Here is a 20,727-nt window from a genome sequence, read left to right as displayed (position 1 = left end):
CAAAACTGTATATACGTGTTTGTACAATAATAACATTTCCCATTCACACCCACACTGCAAATGAATAGGCTTTGGGGAACAGAAAATAACTGTTCCTTTCAGTTTAAAAAAAAAAACTGCTGTCAGATAAAAAAGAAATCAAAAGAATGAAAGCTTCCACAAGAAGTTTTGCTTTGGGAACAAAGTCTAACCAGTTATTAATAAAAACAGATCCAGAATAGCTTCACGTGCTTCTTTTTTAGGGGAGGCTGAGATTCTTCTGAGCCTTAGCCCTATTGCAAAGCTGGAAATGACCAGATCCATTGGCTCAGTTCAGAGAGCCCGCAGAAACCCGGCCGGCCCGGATCCTGCCTGATGACTTTAAGGACTTCCATCTCAGAGAGGGTGGAGAAGTCAGGTGAGAGGACCAACCAGAGAGCAGCCAGAAGAGGACCAGGCAGCCAAGCCCCAGCCCCGCTGCCGCACAGCAGCCGTGAGGAGGCCGTTCCACGTGCGCCTCTTGCTTGTGTAACATCACAGTCTGTTGTAAGATCAGAACCACGATGGCAGGACTTAGAGGAGGGGATGGGCAGCTCTTCGGCAAGGTCTGAGTTTGCACTCATCCCTCCATCCCTTGGCCCTGCTCCACGGCATCAGATGAACCACTCACCCGGAGACTGGAGCCCCAACTGAAAGCCGCAGAGCCACCGAGGAACTCATCCCACCATCCCGACAAACCACCCTGTCTCACCCCACCACAGCCAGGCCCAGTCAGGCCAGGTGACACGGTGTCTGCGGCACAGTCACCAGCTGCTGCCAGGTAAACAGCCCTGCCCTGCTCACGAGCCCTCAGGATTTTCCCACTGCTTACAACCGACAGCCCGTCTTCTCCCAATTCCACCCCCACTGCCCCTGCTGCAGAGGCCTCCCTTCAGCCCCTCCAGCCTGGCCCCGGGCCTCACTGTCAGCCTTGCACGTCCGCTGATGCCTCGGGCCCCACACCCACCCAAGGTCAAGGCTGGCCTCCACCTTCTGCAGACACACTGGCCGCCCACTCCCGCCCACACTGGCCGTTCCTCCCAGGGAAACTCCGAGGTGCCAATTACAGTGGCGGCTTCCTCATCAAAGGTTACACAGAAAGCCATATAACCTTTGGTGTTTCTAAGTTTTGACTTCTCCTTTTTATCATAAACAAGCTATGGCTAGAACACGCAGTGACAGTCCCCCGGGTATGCATTGCAACATGCTGAATCGGCTGTCTGAATGAATCAGAAACCACATAGCCGGCGTTCTGTTTAGCATGGAGACCTCACCCACCCTTCACCCCTGAGCAAGCACCACCGTCAGGTGGTTTATTCAGCCCCTTGGCACACAGGAGGCAGGAAGTGAGTCAGCCTCACACTGAATTTGAGAGGTGAAACAGGCAGCTGAAATCACCTCATCTCTCCCTTCCCTTTGTAGCAGAGAAAGTCAAGGCCCAGATAGACTGGAGAGATCTTACAGGTTAACGCAAGATCAAGTACGCAGCGGCAGGGCCACGACAAAGGGGAGCAAAACCCCCCGGATCTTTGCATCACACGCTCAGCCTTCCTGCTCACACTGGTGAAACCACACACTTGTGGGCACAAGTTCAAGTGGCCTGAATGGCACCCAGAAACATAGTCCTCGCTCCAGAGTAAAGCCTGAAGGATGAACTCATGGCCTGGAAACAGGGGGCATCACTTACTCAGCCAGTCGTACGGAAGGATGTCACCTGGGGGCGAGGGGCAGCCCTCCAGCACAGGAGTGGGGAGTGAAGAGGACACAGTCTAGCTGGGACACTGGGTCACAGGTAAGAGCAGTAAAAATCTATCTTTCAATAATTACCAAAGAGAGGTAGGAGCAAAGTCTTAGGGAGTACAGGAAAAGGAGGAATCCCTCTGAAGGGAGGAAGAAGACAGAAGGCATGGCTTCTGAAAGGGTTCAAGTTCAAATATTCAAAGAAGCAGGAAGAACTGCATGCAGCCCATGGTGTGCTCAGGGTGGGAGGGAATGCATTGAATGACTCTGTGTTCATCCTCATCAAAGCATCAGATATTCTAGGTATACTGAGCAGGAAATGGGATTAAGTGAAGAATCAATAAAACAATAAACTTTGGTTAATGCACAGTGTTCAAGTAAATAGATTCCTCCAACCTCTTCCAAAAACAGCAACTGAACGTTTTATTCTTTGGGAAATAAAGCGAAATTAAACTTTTCTTGTTACTGTGTTGAGTCTCCAAGGGGAATCAGGATGTTCACCAAACACATTGCATCTTCAGTTTCTACACACATTTTCATAAAAATTGTACCCTTTTTATATTATTTTAACCCATGTAGCATGACTGTCAACTTTCAGCCAAAAGAGGTTTAACATAAATGAATTAGTGAAACATTTCTAGAAATGTCTTAACAAAAACACTGACCGCCCTCAAGTACAGAAGCTCCGCTGGGTGCCACCTTCAGGTAACTGAATAAGAAGCTGGCTTTTGTGACTCATAGATTTTCATCATCTCTGAACTGAGATGAGATGGAATTTTATGGCTACATAAAATGACCTCATGGTATAAAACGGGAAAAAGCAAACATTAAACTATTTTATACATTTCAATAATGGTTCGGCTCCAGTGACCTTATTTTATATTGCTCTTCAAAGGGAATTGTTATTACACTTCTGCCTTTTTCCCCTTGTTTAGCTCCAGATCGCCTGGAGGAACCGTAAAAATAAATGAAGTCCATTAGATAAAATTATTATTTACACAAAGGCAATATTAATTTTATCTGTCAGCAGGTTTTAAAACTAAGTGAAAGTTCATTCAATCCACTTCTGTGCTAGCTAAACCAAGAACCTTTTCTAAGAAAGAAAGGAAAAAAAAAAAACCTTAAATAATGGGTCTTCAAGGCAACATAACTATATCGATAATTTCTAAAGGATTTACCCCGAGACATTTCCTCAAGGCAGGAAATTCATATGGACACAGCAAAATAACTTAGCTATAAATGACTCTCATGGTTTGGAAATTACTATTCATAATTCCCATTCGTTTTTAGTTAATGTAAGCAAAACGTGAAGTGCCACATTCTCACTTGTCAACTAGAAGGTGCGATGTCTATGATGACATGCAAAAGCCTGCAACCGTGGCCGGAAGAAACGAACGCACTGCCTAGTGTCCCTACTCTGGTCAGCATCACTGCTCACCTTCTGATCGCCAAGACCAATGAGTTCATGAAATCCGACATCTCCATGGCACTGTGCCAAGGGCCTCTTCTCTTGAATATCTCCTGAAACTCTCTCGTCCCTGGGTTCCCTAACACCCCCATCTCCCTGTGTTCCTGCTGCACCCAGACCTCTCACTCCTCAGTCTTCCTTTAAATGAAGGTGCACTCTAATCTCTCCCGAACGTCATTTCTTCTCAGTCGACGCTCTCAGTGGCCTATCTCTTCAAACTCACGTGACTTTACATACTTCCTAAAAGCAGGAGATACATTCACGTATGACTGAAGAATTGTGCTGTGCACAGGAAACTGACACAACATTGTAAACTGACTGCACTTCAATAAAAAAATACAAAAAAAAGAACATAAAACAAACAAAAAAATTAAAGCAGGTGAATTCCAAATCTGTAACTCTCTTCAAGACCTCTGAACATAATCAAGTCTCATAAGTCAAAATAGACGTCTTCACATAAAGAAGCCAGAGGTACCTCATCGGTGGGTGACCTCGTTACCTGTCTTTATCAACTGTCCCCTCTGTGCCTCTCTCCTCTCATGGCTGGTTCCACCGTTTACTCTCATATCCAGCTCATAATCCGAGGACTCACCCTCCAGTTCCCCCTCCTACATCTTCACAAAGCTCCTGTGTCATTGTCACTGTGTTCTAACAACTGTCCTCTTCCCGTATCTAGACTCGCACCCCGCCCCCACCCCTGACCAGCCCCCTCTGTGTCTCACCTCCATAGCTCGGCTGTTTTCTGGCAGGTCTCCCGGCCGCTAGGCCCAGTTCTTCAGCTTCACCTCTGAGTAGCTTTCTCTGATTTTTTTTCCCCACTTCCCCCCATCCTCCTGCGGCCCCACTGCACCTCAACACTCATTTCTGTCAAAGCCTTTATCACCCTGAACTTCAATTACCTGTGTCTGTGGCTCATTCCAAAATAAACCTCTAAAAATCTCAGCCCCTGGACAATACAGGGCGTAGAATATACAAACAAATTACCACCTGAGAAGGGAGTTCACGGAGAAAAATAAGGCAAACCCGCATCCACATCTCCACCCTCTTGTCAATATTGACGGTGCCACTAAAATGCAATTCATGGTGCTGTTCCTTCTATGAGTCTGCTATTCATTGTCACAGATGTTTTATTCCTCTCTTAAAATTCTCTTAACATCTGGTCCAAATATGAGGATTCCCATGATTTTGAGAAATGCCCTTTCTCAATGTCATAATTTTCCAATTAATGGTCAAAGGGATGAAGGGCTTACTATAGGCAGACCAGCTTAAAAAAAGGAAGTCTCCTGGGTCTGGAAACATGAAAGCTCATGAAGATATAACTAAAGTGTGTGAACCCTGAGGGGTCTGGATAACTTATTCTGGCACATCATAATTTGCTGGAACCATCTGAAAAATCAAAGGACAAAAAAGAAAGGATGATATTACAATTCACAGAAGTAAATTCATCAAATTCATTATTCTAGGGTGAAAATGTGAATAGCTAGAAATAGTGTGTCAGATAAATTTACAGACCATAGACTATTAATATATTTGGGAAAACTGAACTGTTTAGCGAAAAGGCCCCTGATGGATGTTTTTAGATTTCACTGGGGAATGACCCTCGTGTGTGATAACTGATGACACCTATTAGGTCCAATGGACCAACATGTCAAAGTCGATACATTTGAGTTCAAATCTGTCGCACTCCGTGGTCTAAGGGAAAAAAAAAAAAGACCGACTTCAAGAGCAGTAATTACTATTTTGGGGTCAGTTCATTAAACAAGAATAAGAAATCCTTCCTAAAATAAAAAAAAATTACCAAGTTAATAACACTGTGTTGCATATTTGAAAGTTGCTAAGAGAGTAAATCTTAAAAGTTCTAATCACAAGAAAAAACACTGAGACATATCATGGCAAAATCAAAGATTCCACTGAATCAGAAAATACTAAATTATAGGAAATGGCAAAGAAGGTTATGTGATTTTGTAAAGCATGAAAGCATCTCTTATTTTCCTGAAATAAGCCTATAAAACAAGTATTAGCCTTCTTTCCTATTCTACAGATGTGGAGACAAGACCCAAGGAGGTCCCACAGATAAATGGAAGAGCTAATAATTTTAACAGGCACATCCCTAGCCCCAAATCCATGGTCATCTTGCTGTACTGAAGATACTGTCCTTGTATATATATACATGTCATTTCTGCAATAACCAGTTATTGACAACAGATCGAAAGCCCTCCAAGACACAAGGATCATTTGGCTGAAAAAAATAAGATGCTCTGTTGCTACCAATTGACTTGGGAGTTGGAGCTGAATATGTGTTTCCTTGGGGATAGAAATTTCACCACGTAACCGACTGCAGCATCATTCACCCGTCCTGGAGCCAGAGACCTCACTGACCATAATTTAATCCAGCCAATGATGGACGTGCACCAGCCCCTGCACAACTATGGGATGGCCTTAATGTCTTCTGTCGCCCTCTGTCCACCATCTACATGTCCTCCTGGGGGCCCAAGATGTCGGAGAGCAGCCATCAGCTGGTGAATATAAATTTCTATCTCAGCCACAGCCTGTCCCTGAAACTATAACTTCCAACCTCCTTTCACTTCTTCTTGAGTGCAAGGACTTGCCTCCAACCACACATGGACCTAACAAACCACTACCTGCCTCTCTTCCCCTTTTATGCTTCTTGACTCCCTATCACAGCAAGAGTCCTTTTGATGTCTCGGATTTCCCTGCATGACACTCTAAACCATCAGTCAAGCCTGTCCCGTCTCTCACCTCCACTGCTGCAGTCCCACGGCCAGCCTCTCTCCCCTGGACTCAGCAGAAGACTCCTGAGGTGATCGTGAGGCTTTCACTCTTGCCCCACCCCCCAAAGTCTATTATCTACTTTGCAACCAGAGTCATCTTTGTAAAAAGACTAAAAAAGTCAAACTCACAGAAGCAGAGAATAGAACAGGCTTCCAGGGGCTGGGGAATGGGAGAAACTGGGAGATGCTGATCAAGGAGTACAAAGTTTCAGTTACACAGAAGGAGTACGTTCTGGAGATCCAAGGGACAGCATGGTGACTGTCATTAATGATACCATGTTGTATGCTTGAAATCTGCTAGGAGAGTAGATCTTAAATGTTCTCACCACACACACACAAAGGTAAGTAGGTGACATGATGGATGTGTTCATCACTTCGATTTTGTGAGAATCATTTCATAATGTGCGCATACATACATATATACACCATGTTGTACACTAAATACATACAATTGTTATTTGTCAATTGTACTCCATAAGGCTGGAAAAAAAGAATCAACTATAATAAAATACTTGTGTGTTTTAAAAGGGCGCCCCCCTCCCACTTTGGCATTTTCCCCTGCACTGTGCTGGAGCCACACACGCACACGCACACGCACACGCACGCGCGCACACACCCGCACACACACATCGCTCTGGTATTTTTGCCCACCGAGCTCATCCCTGTTCAGATGGCCCTTGCTGGTCCTTAGGTCCAGAAGTCCTTCCTCCAGGTCCTGCCAAGGTGCCTCTTTCTCATTACTACTCAGGTCTCCTGCAGCATCACCTCCTCAGGAACCAACCCCCAAACCAAGCCAGCTAGAGCACAGCCTTTTACTCTCTACCAGTTTCTACTATTTTCTTTCACTCACGTCACTTAAGACGACTTGAGATCATTCAGCTGCTGTTTCTGTTTATGGCCTATTTAATCCACTGGGATATTCGAACAGGGGGAGTCAGCCTTGGTCTTGCTCACTGGTCGTTCCCAGGGCCCAGATGAGACCATGACATTAAATATTATTGGCTGATGGACCAGGTCCTAGAGGGGACAGAAACCAAGACATCCTTTACCTAAGTGATGGAAAAATCGTGAAGACTGGGTACTTTCTGCCCGAGCAGCTGAACAGTGATTACAGAACGTTTCAGGAGCACTTCTGTGGAACCCTACAAGTGCCCCCACAAGGCATCAGGCTATTAGGTGAGACTTCAGGAGAACAAGTCAAGAAGACCATGAATCAGCGGCCGCAAAAGCACTGAATGATTAGCACATAATGCAAAGCTATGAAATGCAGGCGTGCTGTGAACATATGGTGTTTTATTCTCCTGTTCATTAGCCTGAAACGTGGAAAGGTCACTGAGGACATTACAGCAAAGGTCTCCATGGTTTAAAGTAATCCCCAAGTGTTTTGCAATTTTGCATTTTAAAATATTAAAAGCTATGTGATGGGGGTTATGTTAATGAAAATACAAAAGGAGCAATTCCTAAATATAAGTCCAGAAAAAGCAATGACAGATTGCACCAATTTGGCAAGTCATCCCTTAACAGGGAAGGGGGTTCAGCACAGCTGCGGATGCTTGCTCGCCTGCTGTTGGCATGCGAAGGGTACAGTACCATCTATGGTATTCCTCAGCCCACGATGTCTCTGTGACCCACCCTGCCCACCTCCACCCATGTAGGAGAGGCAGCCTCGTGGAGGCGATGAGAACACAGACTCTGGATCCAGACCGCCGGGGTTTCAATCAGCGCCAACATCAACATTACGCCTTGGGTTCCCTTATCTGTGATATGAGATAAAACTCATGCCTTAAAATTATATGAGTTGATTCCAAAGAACGCAGAATACTCCCTAGCAGTGAAGAATCACGAAAAAAAGTTTTAATAAACAAATAATGACTATTTAAAAATGCTCCTTAAATCTTGCAGGAACAAAAAAAATCTCTCACAACCACATTAGTGTCTTCCCACACAGAGATGATGAAATCAGTTCCCTGCTTACAAAGAGCTGTGACAATGGGCGGCTCAGCCTTAGGAAATTCCACATCTCCCCAGGACACGTGTGAAAGGCCACTCAGAGCAGCATTTTTCATCATAGCAAAAAACCAGAAATAATGTAACTGCCCACTGAACGAATGCAGGATTTTGTGGTATATTATATCAAAGGGAAAATGTGTGGACACCAGCCTCGTACAGGATAAACGAATATTAGATACATAACGTTGAGAGAAAAGAGTCAAGAAGAATATAAAATACAGTAAATCAATATAGCAAATGCAAAAAGAAGCAAAATTATATAGTATTTTGAATTTGTTAAAACTATATTGAGAAAGTAAGGAAATGTAAACAGAGACTTCACAGTAGTGCTAACGTGAAAATGAATGAATGCAGAACGGACAACGGAAGTGGTGCGCAGCTTCATCACCTCCCCAGGATCAGATCAGTTAAATGGGATTAGACTCGCTAATAACCCTCCTCAGACCCCACGCTTTCCCACTCTACCCTTCTGCCCTGAAAACTTTCTTCTATGTCCACATTGAACCTCATGCCTCCTACGAGGTCCAGACCAAACACCAGCTCCCCCCTTCCCATAACCGTTTCTCCAGCGAGAAGCAAGGACCCCTCCACCGAACCTCCTTAGGTACAGTCATCTCCACCGCCCTCAGCTCACACTGTGTCTCAGCCTGGCTTCTGCCTTGCGACCTGGCTTCCCTGCTGCACAGCAGGACCTCACAGGAGAGCCTGTGCCCATGACTACAGCCCCTCAAGGCCCACCATATTTTTTTGCACATGGAAAATACTTAATATTTGTTGAATGAAAGGATCAAGCAACATTTGCAAAGAGTGGCATGAAGGGTCGAGCTGAGGCAGGAGGATGCTGGGGAACAGGTGGGTTTTGGAAGCACGGGAAACATGTGAATGAACTGGAAATGAGGAGATCACAATTTTGGCAGAGAAACAGTAAAAGTTTCAGGGTAGAATTTACTGAGAATGGGGGTGGTGAACACATTTACCTGTTTGAAATGAAAAGATCAAAGCTATAAGTAATGAAATCAAATAAATTATGGCATATCCATACTATTAAATATTATACAGCTTGTAAAACCAAATGTAGTAAAACTCTACACATGGGCATAAAAATCCAATACTGCTGCTGAGTGAAAAAAAATAATATGTAGACACTTATTTACCTACAGAGAGAGAAAGAAGAGGGAAAGAAAGAAAGAGAAAGGTCCAACTATTGACTGAAATAAAGCAAATGATTTTTATGTTTAAACGTTTGTAGGTGAAAGAAAATTCTGATTACTCCTAAGCACGGTGGCTATTTTATATTCTTCTGTACTGTTTGAATTTTCAACAAGGATTTATTAATTTTGTAACTCAAAGTGAGTAAAATATTTAGGTTTAAAAGGAGTGAAGGTGAGGAGGGTGCAGCTCAAGTGACAGAGCACATGCTTTAGCACGTAGAAGGTCCTGGGTTCAATCCCCTAATTACCTCTCCTCCCTGTCAAAAAATAAAATAAGTGAATGGGGTGAGGTTAGTTTTATGGATTAACTAATGAGACTGGAGCCAGAATGTCCATGTTTAGATTCAGCTCAGGTTGACTCACTAGGCAGTAAGGCCAGAAAATGATGAAAGAACAGAAGCTTGAGGGCAGGACAGAAAGCAGGACAAGTTTAAAGCGGGGGTGGTTAGAAGGTAGAAGTGTGAGCAGAGCAGCGGCCAACTTCCCATACAGAACAGGGACTTCCCACTGTTCTCATTTACAGTCGGGTGATGAACAGTCACGATGAAAACATACGACACGCAAGTGTAAACTAGGCGTTTACCTGAGAAGAAAAGAAACTTTCATTCTTACTAAGGAAATGATATTGATTTTATCAGCCTCGACAAGCTGTATTATGCAAAGTCCTCTGCTTATACTGAGAAGATATGAGCAGGTGCACAGGCTCTGACGGTCACTTTCCATCCTGACATGGAGATCCGTGTTTTGTCCTCAAAGTTGCCACTGTAGCTGGGTAAATAGCACATACCTGTCAGATCACTACAGGGCAGTTAGCACACATTTGGTTCATTAGCAGTAGACTGTGTTTCCGGTTGAGTGTCTAATGGTACCTTCTGTAACATCTTGTGTAAAAGGGACTATGTTACGGTTAGTCTTGCTGTTCTGGAAAATTCCCGTAGCTTGCTCTGATTACAACCACAGCACCACAAGAAGCAGCTCATTAGCCACGGAGATAAGAGAGGAGGTGGCGGGGCTGTGCTTTCACTCACAAGCACCTCATTCTGGAAAGTCAGACGTTTCCCAAGCCGGGCAGTCATTATTTGAGGACACGTCCTTGCAGCGGAGACAGATCTATCTAGTTAGTAACTAATCTCATAGATCATGATACATTGGCAAGTGTGGAAGAAAGCTACCTATTTGGGAAGTCCAAAAAAAAAAAGAAGTTTGTTTTCACCTTGCAGAATCTGGTATTTCTTTAATGATTGCCATTTTTGAAACTCAAATATGAGACACTTGTTGGTGGCTATGGCTGTTTAACAACAAAACTCGCTTTTTTTATTTGACACACACAAACACAGAGAGAGAGAGAGAGAGAGAGAAATTTTAAGGGGCTTAAAAGTATTCATACACTTTGCCTTGGCGGTTTCATCTCTAGAACATTCTCCAAAGGAATTCATCAGCTATGTCAACAAAGATTTATGCTGAAATATATTTCTTCTAGTCTGATTATTATGTAATATCAGCATGATTTGGAAGCTTCTGTTCAGGGAAAGGGAATTGATTCTACACAAATGAAGTACATCAGAAAAAGAAAATACTGTTTTTAAGAGAAATTTTAGAGACATGAGAAATACTCGACAGTATTAAGCATATGAGCGGGAACGTCAGCTCAGTACCTGGCATAAACATAAAAACCAGCGCCCGCAGGCACTCAGGGCGCACCCACACAAGCGAGCGCTCCTGCGTGCACACACACATACTCTCATATTGAAATGCAAACACCAGGAGCCTGGACTCTGAGTCCGACTGTGAACTGGATGAAAATCCCAGCTCAGCCTCTTCCTGGTTCCATGCCCCCTATTTCCATGTTCAAGTGGGGATAACCTTTGAGGATTTAATTTTGTAATCAATGTGAAACACTCAGAACACCACCAGCCCCGCTGTAAGCACTCACTAACGGTTGGACACACAATCGTGTGGATTTTCGCTGTTACAATTAACATCTGGAGGAAAATCGTCCCAGCCATTAGAACGTTCTGAGATACGTGCTTCTGCATAATTGTTTGAATACTTTTGGGGGTTGTTTTTGCAAGTTTACTGCGAATGGGCATGTGTGATCATTAACGTCAGAAGAAATGTCTGTGGATTCTTTTACTGGGAAAATTCTACACAGAAGAATGAAGATGAATCAGGGATGTAGGCGCCCTCTCTAACTCGTGTTCTTCACGAGAGGACAGAAGCAGTTCCATCTACTAAGTCCAGTCTCTGCATTTTGTTTACATCTGCTGTGCCTGAAGATGCTAGCAAGCACGGGGAATGTGGTGTCGAAATCAACCACTAATTATTTTTAAAAGGATCAGAACGCTTGTATCTCTTCAGAGCTAGATCACCATCTGAAAGGCATCCTGCTTCTGCATCCGAGGGGTCCTCTTGAGAGAAGAGCTGATCAGTGCTATAAACTTTAGAGAAAAATATAACAACAAAAATCAAACAAAAAATAGAACAATATAATACACCTAATTTCTCTGGAAGAAATTCTGTATGGCCAAAGATTTTTCTCACAGTAGGAAACTAGAGCTTAAATTAGATTTTTTTACCTAAGCAGCACATTGACCCAAAACCCGCTGGCTGAAGCAGGCAAGAAAAAACACAAATCAAGAAAAACAGGATGTTCTGAAGCCTAGAAAAACTATGACAACTGTGTGGCATCAAATGTCAGATCAAATAAAGGGTGTCTGCAGTAGTTATCCATAACTTCCTAAACAGAAGTCTAAAGTGTTCAAAAGCACATGGCTGGAGTCTTCATTTATCTTGTGAGCTTCCACCATGCGCCATACTGAAGATAAAATACAATGAGATCATAACCCTTCAAAAGCTTAGTTTATTGTCCAGTATTTTTCTCTAGTGGTTAATGGTGATTCTCAGAGATTAGAACAGAAGAAGTTATAGGAAGACGCAAGAGTGTGGACACATTGAGAAAACAATTTCCTAGCCGATGAGAGCCACAGTAGAGCAGAGAAGTCCAGCACGGTTTAGGATACTGAAGAAGTGCAATCCAGGCGTGCCAGAGACCCATCCCTTCAGCCTCCAGATGACAAGCCTCCACCATTTACCAAATCTACCCACACAACATTACCATTTTCTGCATGCAATGACAAGAAAAACTTTGGAAAAGATAATGAGAACCTGCAAATCAGGGACCCAAGTTGAATCCAGTCAAGATACTATGACTCAGGGAACTTAACCTTCAGGTTGGGCAATCGAGAAAAGAACAGTGCTAGAACTTGAATTCACATGTGTTTGACTCAAAACTCACCACGCAATCCTGTGTCACCAATGGTATAATGATTGATTGCTTTAGGTAAGCTGGCAATGGTAAACCCCACAAAGTCCCATGTTTAAAAAACATGCAGAGTGTATGCTACATTTCAAAAGTCAGATGGTTCTAAAGCGCTTATCACTCTGGATAGATTAATTCCAATGATCCAGAAATATATCCAAGAAAAATGAAAATATAGGTCGACACAAAAAAACTTGTACATGAGTACAACAAGTAGCAGAGCTAGTCACAATAGCCCCCAAAAGTGGAAACAACGTGAAAGTCCATCAACTAAGTAACGGTGACTGGAAAAAGAGAACGTGAAATAACCTACAATGCAATATTATTCAGCTAGAAGAGAAGAAGAAAGTGCTGATACAGCCACAGAATTAAATGGTGGTAACTGCACAACACTGTGAATACAGGAAAAGTGCTGTAAATGTTAAAAAAGTGAATTTTGGGGCATGTCAATTACATATCAGGTAAAGCTGCTATAAACAAAATCCAAATTCCAACTCAGGCTACCAGGTTCCTGTGATGGCGATTCCAGCAGCAGAAGCTAGAATTAGGGTAATTGGCGTCTGGCTGATTTCCCAGAGGGACCTTGCGGGGTCTTTTCAGTTTGGCTTCAGCAGTGGTGCCTGCAGGTGGCAGTGACTGCGGGGAGCCCATAAGAAAGGAGAGAGCTCTTCATATATTAAGCTTTTCACAAACTGGGTTCCCATGAGACTGACATAAATGGGGGACGGGGTGGATGAACTACTGGCATTTACAAAAGTAAAAGAGCTATACGAAAACCAACCTGCAAATGACATGGTTATTCCATGGTTTGCAGAATGCGATGCACCAGTTACCCAGACAGCCGGCTGCCACACACATATTCACGGAACGACTGCCCCTACAATAATTTTAAATAGCTTTTGCTATTTACAATTAGAAATTACTTTATAATTTCTATTATCCACCATCATAAATTCCCTCGCCATTTATATTACTTATATTCAATTACTTATTAATTACGTTGGCGGAGACCAGGCTCCAAGCCCAAGAGCTGGCCTCTCCAGCATGAATGCCGTGTGCACCCTTGGATAATCCCCAGGGATGATGCTCACATTTCCTCATCCAAATATACTGAATAGAAATTCCTATTCTTTACCCAGTGTTTTTCCAATGTGAAAGCAATTAAGGCAGATAGCTAAGGAAAATTCTTCCAGTATTGCTCATTCTCCAAAGAGAAGAGTGAATGGTAGAACCAATGGGCATGCGGATGGCTGGATGGCATCTGTAAAAACTGTGCCCATGTACTTGGACATATTCCTTAAACTATGTCTACATAGTTCTTAGAAGACTAAGAATCTTGTGCCACGTGTCAGCCAGAGAGAATGTTTCTCACTGTCTCCACCCTGGATCATGAAACATGCTCTTCTGGATCTCTAACCTATCCCAGGGGCCACAGTTCCAACTCCTACTGTGAAGTCCCCATCACACAACACCTGCATGATGACTCGGACTCAGCAGTCCCTTGTGGTCCTCTTCTCGGCCCTTAAATATCAGTCTCACGCCTCCCTCCACTGTTCCCACAGCATGAGGCCACAGAGTGCTGTGACTGTCAAGTTAGCGTTTCAGATCACAAATAGTTATGCTGCCCCCAGATCACAATTTGGTAAATCTTCAGCAAGCGTAACTTCACAAATCAATTCCTGGCCCACTGAAGATTCTCATCCTACAGGGGTTCTCTGGGCAGGATTCTCCTCCCATAGGAGTTTTCCTAAGGAGTTTCAAGTATGAGAAGGGGCCCGAGATTGCTAGCTAAGGATAACACAGCCTTAACAAACAGCTGCCTCTTCTTTTGGCCACCAGCATTTCCTCCAGCTCAGTGTCTCTGAGCAGGCCAGCGCTGTCTTCAGCGTGCTCTGATAAATCAAATGCAAGCCAGTCCCAGTCCCAGTGGGCCCCACAGATGAATCACCTGACAGTCCTCTGCACTGGTCTACAGCATGGAGAACCGTGTCCTTATTTGCTATAACCACATGCTTAAAATGATTAACTCTGCACCGAAACACACATACACGTCAGACTCGGGTGTCTGAACCCTTTTCTCTTGGTCCACTCTTTTCACTGAACATCAGTCTATACAGAGGATCCACAGAACATCCACATATCTTACAATTAATAAATAAAGTGATTTTGCTTGTGGCCAAGGACTAATTCGTTCCATGTAAACATACAACCACAGCGCTACAAAGGACTTCGACAGCTTGTCTCATCTATCGACACTTCCCTGGAAGTTTTACAAGTGACGTGTTTGAACCTCACCCTCAGCTTCAGAAGAGATGCTAAGATTTGCCTCTAATTCCACCAGGCAAATAGGATTACTCCACCAGTCCTTCCAGCGATTTTTGGAATCAGAAAGATGTGAGTTCGAATTCACATCTTCTAATCTGAGAGCGTGAGAAGAGTTTCCTAACCTTTGCTAAATAAATCTCTTTCTTCATCTAAAATACTAGCAGCACCTAATGGTCATGGTTTTTGTGAGGACCACGTGAGTTCACGCTTTCTGTCTTCCCGACACACCACCCGGCATGTGTTAGTGGTCCATGCTGAAGGGCCTTCTCTCCCTGTCCCAGCTGGTGTTCTGGCTGAATCATGCCTGGCTTTTTCTTTTTCTTCCATCTATCCTCAGTGTAGCCTAAATGTCTCTGTCCTGACTCTCAGTGCTTGATCGTGACAGTCCCTGAGCATGGCCGGCAAGATGCCACACAACCTCCAACCTCACTCCAAACTCCTGCCTCACCTTCCACCAGGCACCGGGCATGACTCAGCATTCTTGAGACACCAGCGTGCTCACACACCTTTTTGCTCTTTATGCTCAGAAAGCCTTCTCCCAGCCACAACTCCCCATCTACACCCCTTCCTGCCCTGTGAAGGCCCATCTCAGAGGCAAAAGCTCAGCTATTGAGGCATTCGTACCCCCAGGAGAACTAGTTCTTCCTTCAGCCTGGCACTCAAAACCCACTGCATACACCCTTCATCATTCCACTTACACACTGACAGCATCATTCATGAACTGAGTTCCCCAGCACAACATCAGCCCGTGGGGAGAGACAGTCTTCTCAGGACACTTCTTTTTAATCACAACAGAAAGCTTAGACATGAAACGTTACGGACGTTTGTGAGACACAGAGGAGGTGCAGAGTAGTTAAGAAGCCCTGCTCCCCCACCAGATTTCCTGAGTTTCAGTCCCCGCCTTGCGCCTTGCTGGGTGAGTGACTTCGGGCAAGTTACTTAACCTCCCTAAGCTCAGCTGCCTCATTATGAAATGAGGACATTAATTGTACTCTCCTCGTGGGTTGCTGGGAAGAGTGTAATACTGAGTTCTTTACATGCTTCGTCTCACACTGACTGGCACGCAATGATTAACACCCACCTGCTGTCACACTGGAATGAAAATTGGAACCCCTAATTTTAAGCCATCCCATACTCTGTTGAAAAATGGGCCAATCTTCTTTGCTGCATATTCCTTGTCAGTGCTCGGAGGCTTAAGCCTGAGAAACAAATAATAAAACAGAAGGGGCTGAATGAAAAGAGAAACAGAAGCCGTAAACACACAGCTCTCCTCTTGTACCATTAGAGCTGGGCAGGAACACAGTAAAGGTACTACACGGTGTTTACATCCAAGTTCTAAGACAGGCTCGGTGTCCTGCTGGGAATCAGTTTTAGAAGATGTACATACGGTCCTGATAGCAATTCCCCGTCTGTGAAACCCGGGGCTGTCACATTCCCCCTAACCATGGTGATACAAGCTTTCATTAGCTGCCGGCAACGAGGTTAAACTAAGCAGAATACGGCAATGATTTTTTTCCTAATCAAAGCCATAAAGTCAAGTGCTTTCAACCAGCCAGTCTCCAAAATACGTACGGGAGAAAAACAGGACTCAACTGGCAGCTCAGTTACCCATAACTTTCAAAACCAGCAATACATCTCCCAGCCAAGGCGAAGCCATTTTATAAGATTTAGTAACAGCTCAAAGCCTCTAATGCTATCTCACTAGATTCTGTATTTAATCAAATTATTTTGAAATGTATACTTGCAGTGATGAGAGATCTGAAGGCTCCTCTTATAAAGGATCATTTCAGTGTCCCACTGGCACATAATTTGCAAAGAAATAATTTCCCCTTACTAGGCAGAAATCATGATTAAACCAACTTCTGGCATCTAGGTCTTAAGATCACAGGATGAAAATAACCACAAATGAATGAACAAACATTAAGGACTTCCAGGTGAACTGTGTCAGGCGACTCCCAAAGGTTAACCCACTGAAGGAGGACACTGGCATTATAGCCGAGAGCCAACAAATACTGAGCTGTTCTGCTGTCTCTCTCTTTCCAGCAGGTACTAGATTCCAGAAGGGATTATCCGGCCACCCAAAGAAAGGGCGAGTATAAGGTAACCAGCTCCCGGGCATGTTCCCTCGCTGACTGAGTAAGACGCACTGTGGTTTGGAAGTAGCCTCCGGAGTCACAGATGCTAATCCAGACACTCGTTATTTCATCCCACTGCAAACAGCAGGCCAAGCGGCCAGCTCCAGGCACGTCCTCGCAGACTGTGTCTGCGCACGTTCAAACACCCTGCTTGTTACAGCATTTCTGTCCCTTCTGAGAATCTGAGCAACACCTAGGGATGGCTTCACACAAAAATGGTCTCCCCAGAGATCCAAAATTCTGCAGAAATTTCACAATGGGGACTGTCCAATGTGCTCTCACAAAGCTCTCCCCCCTCATCCAAGAGCCGTGAACCGTCTCTAACTCAGGGCTTGCAAACATCCCATTCATACATCAGCACCTTGCTTCATTTTCAGCAATATTTAAAGCTAAGTTTCTGAAGGCCCAGGACAACGTTCCTTTCAAACCCGGTCACCTCCCCCCACCCTCCCGGAACTGAGCGGTTTATAGTATATAAAAGCCAATGGGGTTCTGGTGGAAGTGGGGTTACAGTGGGAAGAGCAGAGTGCTTGGAGCTCGGCAGACCTGAGTCAGAGACAGACCTTGGCCAAGTTTTTTCAGCTCTGTGAGGCAGAACAAGGACACACACACCCACCTCGCGGGGTGACGGCAAGGACTGAATGAGCCAACACCTGCAAAAGGTCTCCAGGGAGCCTGCTGCCCAGCTCGGGGTCAGCAATTAGGAATGAGTTCTTATGGCCTTTTAGATGGGGGACTTCAAACGTGCCAGATTCTCTTCCACCTCACTCATCACTCCTCGCTGACTAAACCACATGGACGACGTTCTCGAGCAGACAGCGTCTGTAAGAGGGGCCCCAGTGCTGCTTCCAGAAGCACACACAGCACCTTACACACTCGTGTGAGAAGCAAGCAGAGAAGGGGACCCACAGGCCAGTGGAAATGACCCAGAATGGTCAACATCTGAGCTCTCTCTTTACCTCCCATGTCATAAAGGACTTTGTTTCTAATTCCCCGTGACAACGCTGAGACGTGTCTCTTGTCTTCACTAGTTAGAGAAACGGACATGAGAGAAAGAATTTGTTCGAAATCAAATAAAGAGAACACAGTTAAAATGGCACCACCAAATTAGCTCTGTCTCAAGGGCTTCACGTGCCCCACAGCAGGAATCGTCCAAATAGATACATTTTCCTAGTGGCAATTGTTTTTTCACCATTGAGTTTAGCAAAGTCACAGACACCTAGTTACAATATTATTTTAAAAAAGAGTAACACAAGCTTTCAAAAGGATGGCCAGCGGGTATAGTCTCATAAAGACTCTACCCTAGATTTATTAAAAATAAATACAGTAATTAAAGCCTAGGAAATTAGGCAGCTAAAAATGTTTTCTCCAACATGAAACAAACTACCCTCATGTCGGTATTCAAATCTAGTGAGATTTGAGTGTATTTCTGCTTTGGGAGGGAAAAAAGAAACACTGGTTTTCCTCTTCAATGAAAGAAACTATGGATATCAAAAAATTAACATTTTGACTTATACCAACGATTCAAGTATCAAATTTAAACATTAAATATTTATTGGATATGTAAAGCATGTATAGCACCAAACTACATTTTTAAAATAAGTTAAAGAAGTCTACACAGTATTAAGGAGCTTAAAATCAAATTTAAGGAGAAAAAAATATAGACATGAGTTGACTACTAAGAACTGATAAAAATACTGTGTGGAAAAGCATAAGCTATTTGTAGAGTTAACACTTAAATTGGAAATGTTTGTACCAAGAGAACGGACAGAAAAGATATAGAAAAGGAATTAACCCAATGCAAGAAAGTATTTTGTGGTACACAGTTTCAAATAGATCTTTAAGGAAAGATTAAATGCTTATTGTCACAAAATTTGGAAAATGGAAAAGAAGAAATTCTAGAATGAGAAACATGTGATTCTAGAATGAGAAACACCAGATTTCTCACAAAATAAACACCATACACCAGAGTTTCTTAACCTCAGCATTACTGGCATTTGGATGGGATAATTCATTGTTGTGGGGGGTCAGGGGCTCTCTGAGCACTGGAGGGTACTTAGCAGCCTTGTTTGCCACCACCTAGGGGATGCCAGTAGCTCAAGACAATAGTCTTGACAATCAACATGTCTCTAGATATTGACAAATATCCCTGGTTTGGGTGAGAGAGTTGGGGTGCAAATCACCTTCCATCCCACTGAGAATCACTGCTATATACAAAGTTAAAATCTCAGAGAAATTTCTGACTTATGACATAACAAAAGGACTACACACAAAAAAAGGAATGTTCCAATCTTTTCTTCATACTTCAATTTTCTTGTCTACTTACTATGCCAATATGATCCTGTAAATAGAATGTGCTACACATACTAATCAAAACTATATCCTGAATCCCTACAACACACAATTTCACCACAAAGAAACGTGGGTTTTCACAAAATAGTTATATAATGGAAACCAGATAAACGTGCTCGTTGCCACAGTAACAAGTATAGCACAGTTTGGTAAATGAAATGAACGCTGTCAAAATTTGTAAGCAAATCCTTCATCTAATCCATTTCAAAAACCTGAACAGGAACCCCAGATGTCTTGAGGAAGTATACTCTGATACTTCTGCTACCCGAATGCTTTCGTTCTGCTTTGCAGATGTTAAAAGGATTATAAGCCAAGTGTGCACCTGTGGGAGGGGCTGCAGGACCTTCACGGGGGTCAGCTGTGAAGAACAGAAAGAAAGAAAGCTTATTGCCTACCCCACTTCTCTTCTCCCCTTGCAGCTAAATGGCTTTTTTTTTTCAGTCCCAAGAGTTAACTGAGCCAATTCTTATCAATTGGTATGGCAGTCTCCAGGTGCCTCTGAACTCTGGGTGAAGACAGCACAATAATTATCTAAGATAAGGGGAGAGCCTCCAATCCCGCCTCACTAGCATCACCACCACCTCCAGCAGCATCATCACCACCACCATCACCTCCATTACCACCGTCTCCATCATCATCACCAACCCCAACATCACTACCACCACCATCCCCATCACCACCACACCTCTACTCCATCACCACCACCTCCACCATCATCACCACCACCACTTCCAACATTAATACCATTTCCACCATTAACAGCATCCCCACCATTAATACCACCACCACCATCATTTACAACGACGACCACCACCACTATCACCATTATCATCACCACCAGCATCACTACCACCGTCATCATCACCACTACCATTAGCTGGCATGAATCCCTACAACAAGGAATCCTGCAGCCCTGCACTGTGCTCTAGCACAAGCTAATCTTTCTTCAACAAAAGCCCACTAAACTCTCCCAGCATACACATCTTACCTGCACTAGCCTTTATACTTCTAGAACTTCCACATTTCCAAGGCTTGCCAGAGTTGTTCTCTTGGCCTGCAATATGAGTTCTACACAAATGCTTAACTTATCAACTTATGAAGTCAACGTGAAGATACATTGGACTTGCAGAAAATACTGAAATTGTTCACAAATTAAAGAAACTCCATGTTATAAAGCAAGTTTTCCAGTGGATGAATATCCATTTATTTAACTACTACACCGAGCTTAATAGGTGCCAGGTCCCGCTCTTAATATTTTAGTTATTACCAAACTTGCCCCATAACAATCCAGTGAAACAATGACTATTCTTATTATCATCTTTCTTAATTAATAGACTTTATATTAATTATGTATAAT

General features: G+C 43.7%; 1 protein-coding gene across 7 annotated transcripts in view; it reads right to left on the bottom strand.

Moving 5' to 3' along the window:
• The window catches only part of SEMA5A (semaphorin 5A), a 449,868-nt gene that overhangs the window by 299,813 nt on the left and 129,328 nt on the right, over nt 1–20,727 (bottom strand). Inside the window, exon 3 of one of the 7 annotated variants that reach the window (XM_072958863.1) lies at nt 6,869–7,035. The exons of the other annotated variants lie outside the window; for them this stretch is intronic. The gene's annotated coding sequence lies outside the window, so the exon portion shown is untranslated. The remainder of the gene's footprint in view (nt 1–6,868; nt 7,036–20,727) is intronic. 7 annotated transcript variants of the gene reach the window in all.

The sequence above is a fragment of the Vicugna pacos genome, chromosome 3 (assembly GCF_048564905.1).
Source record: "Vicugna pacos chromosome 3, VicPac4, whole genome shotgun sequence".
Classification (NCBI taxonomy): domain Eukaryota; kingdom Metazoa; phylum Chordata; class Mammalia; order Artiodactyla; family Camelidae; genus Vicugna; species Vicugna pacos.
This window is presented reverse-complemented; position numbering and strand designations above follow the sequence as displayed.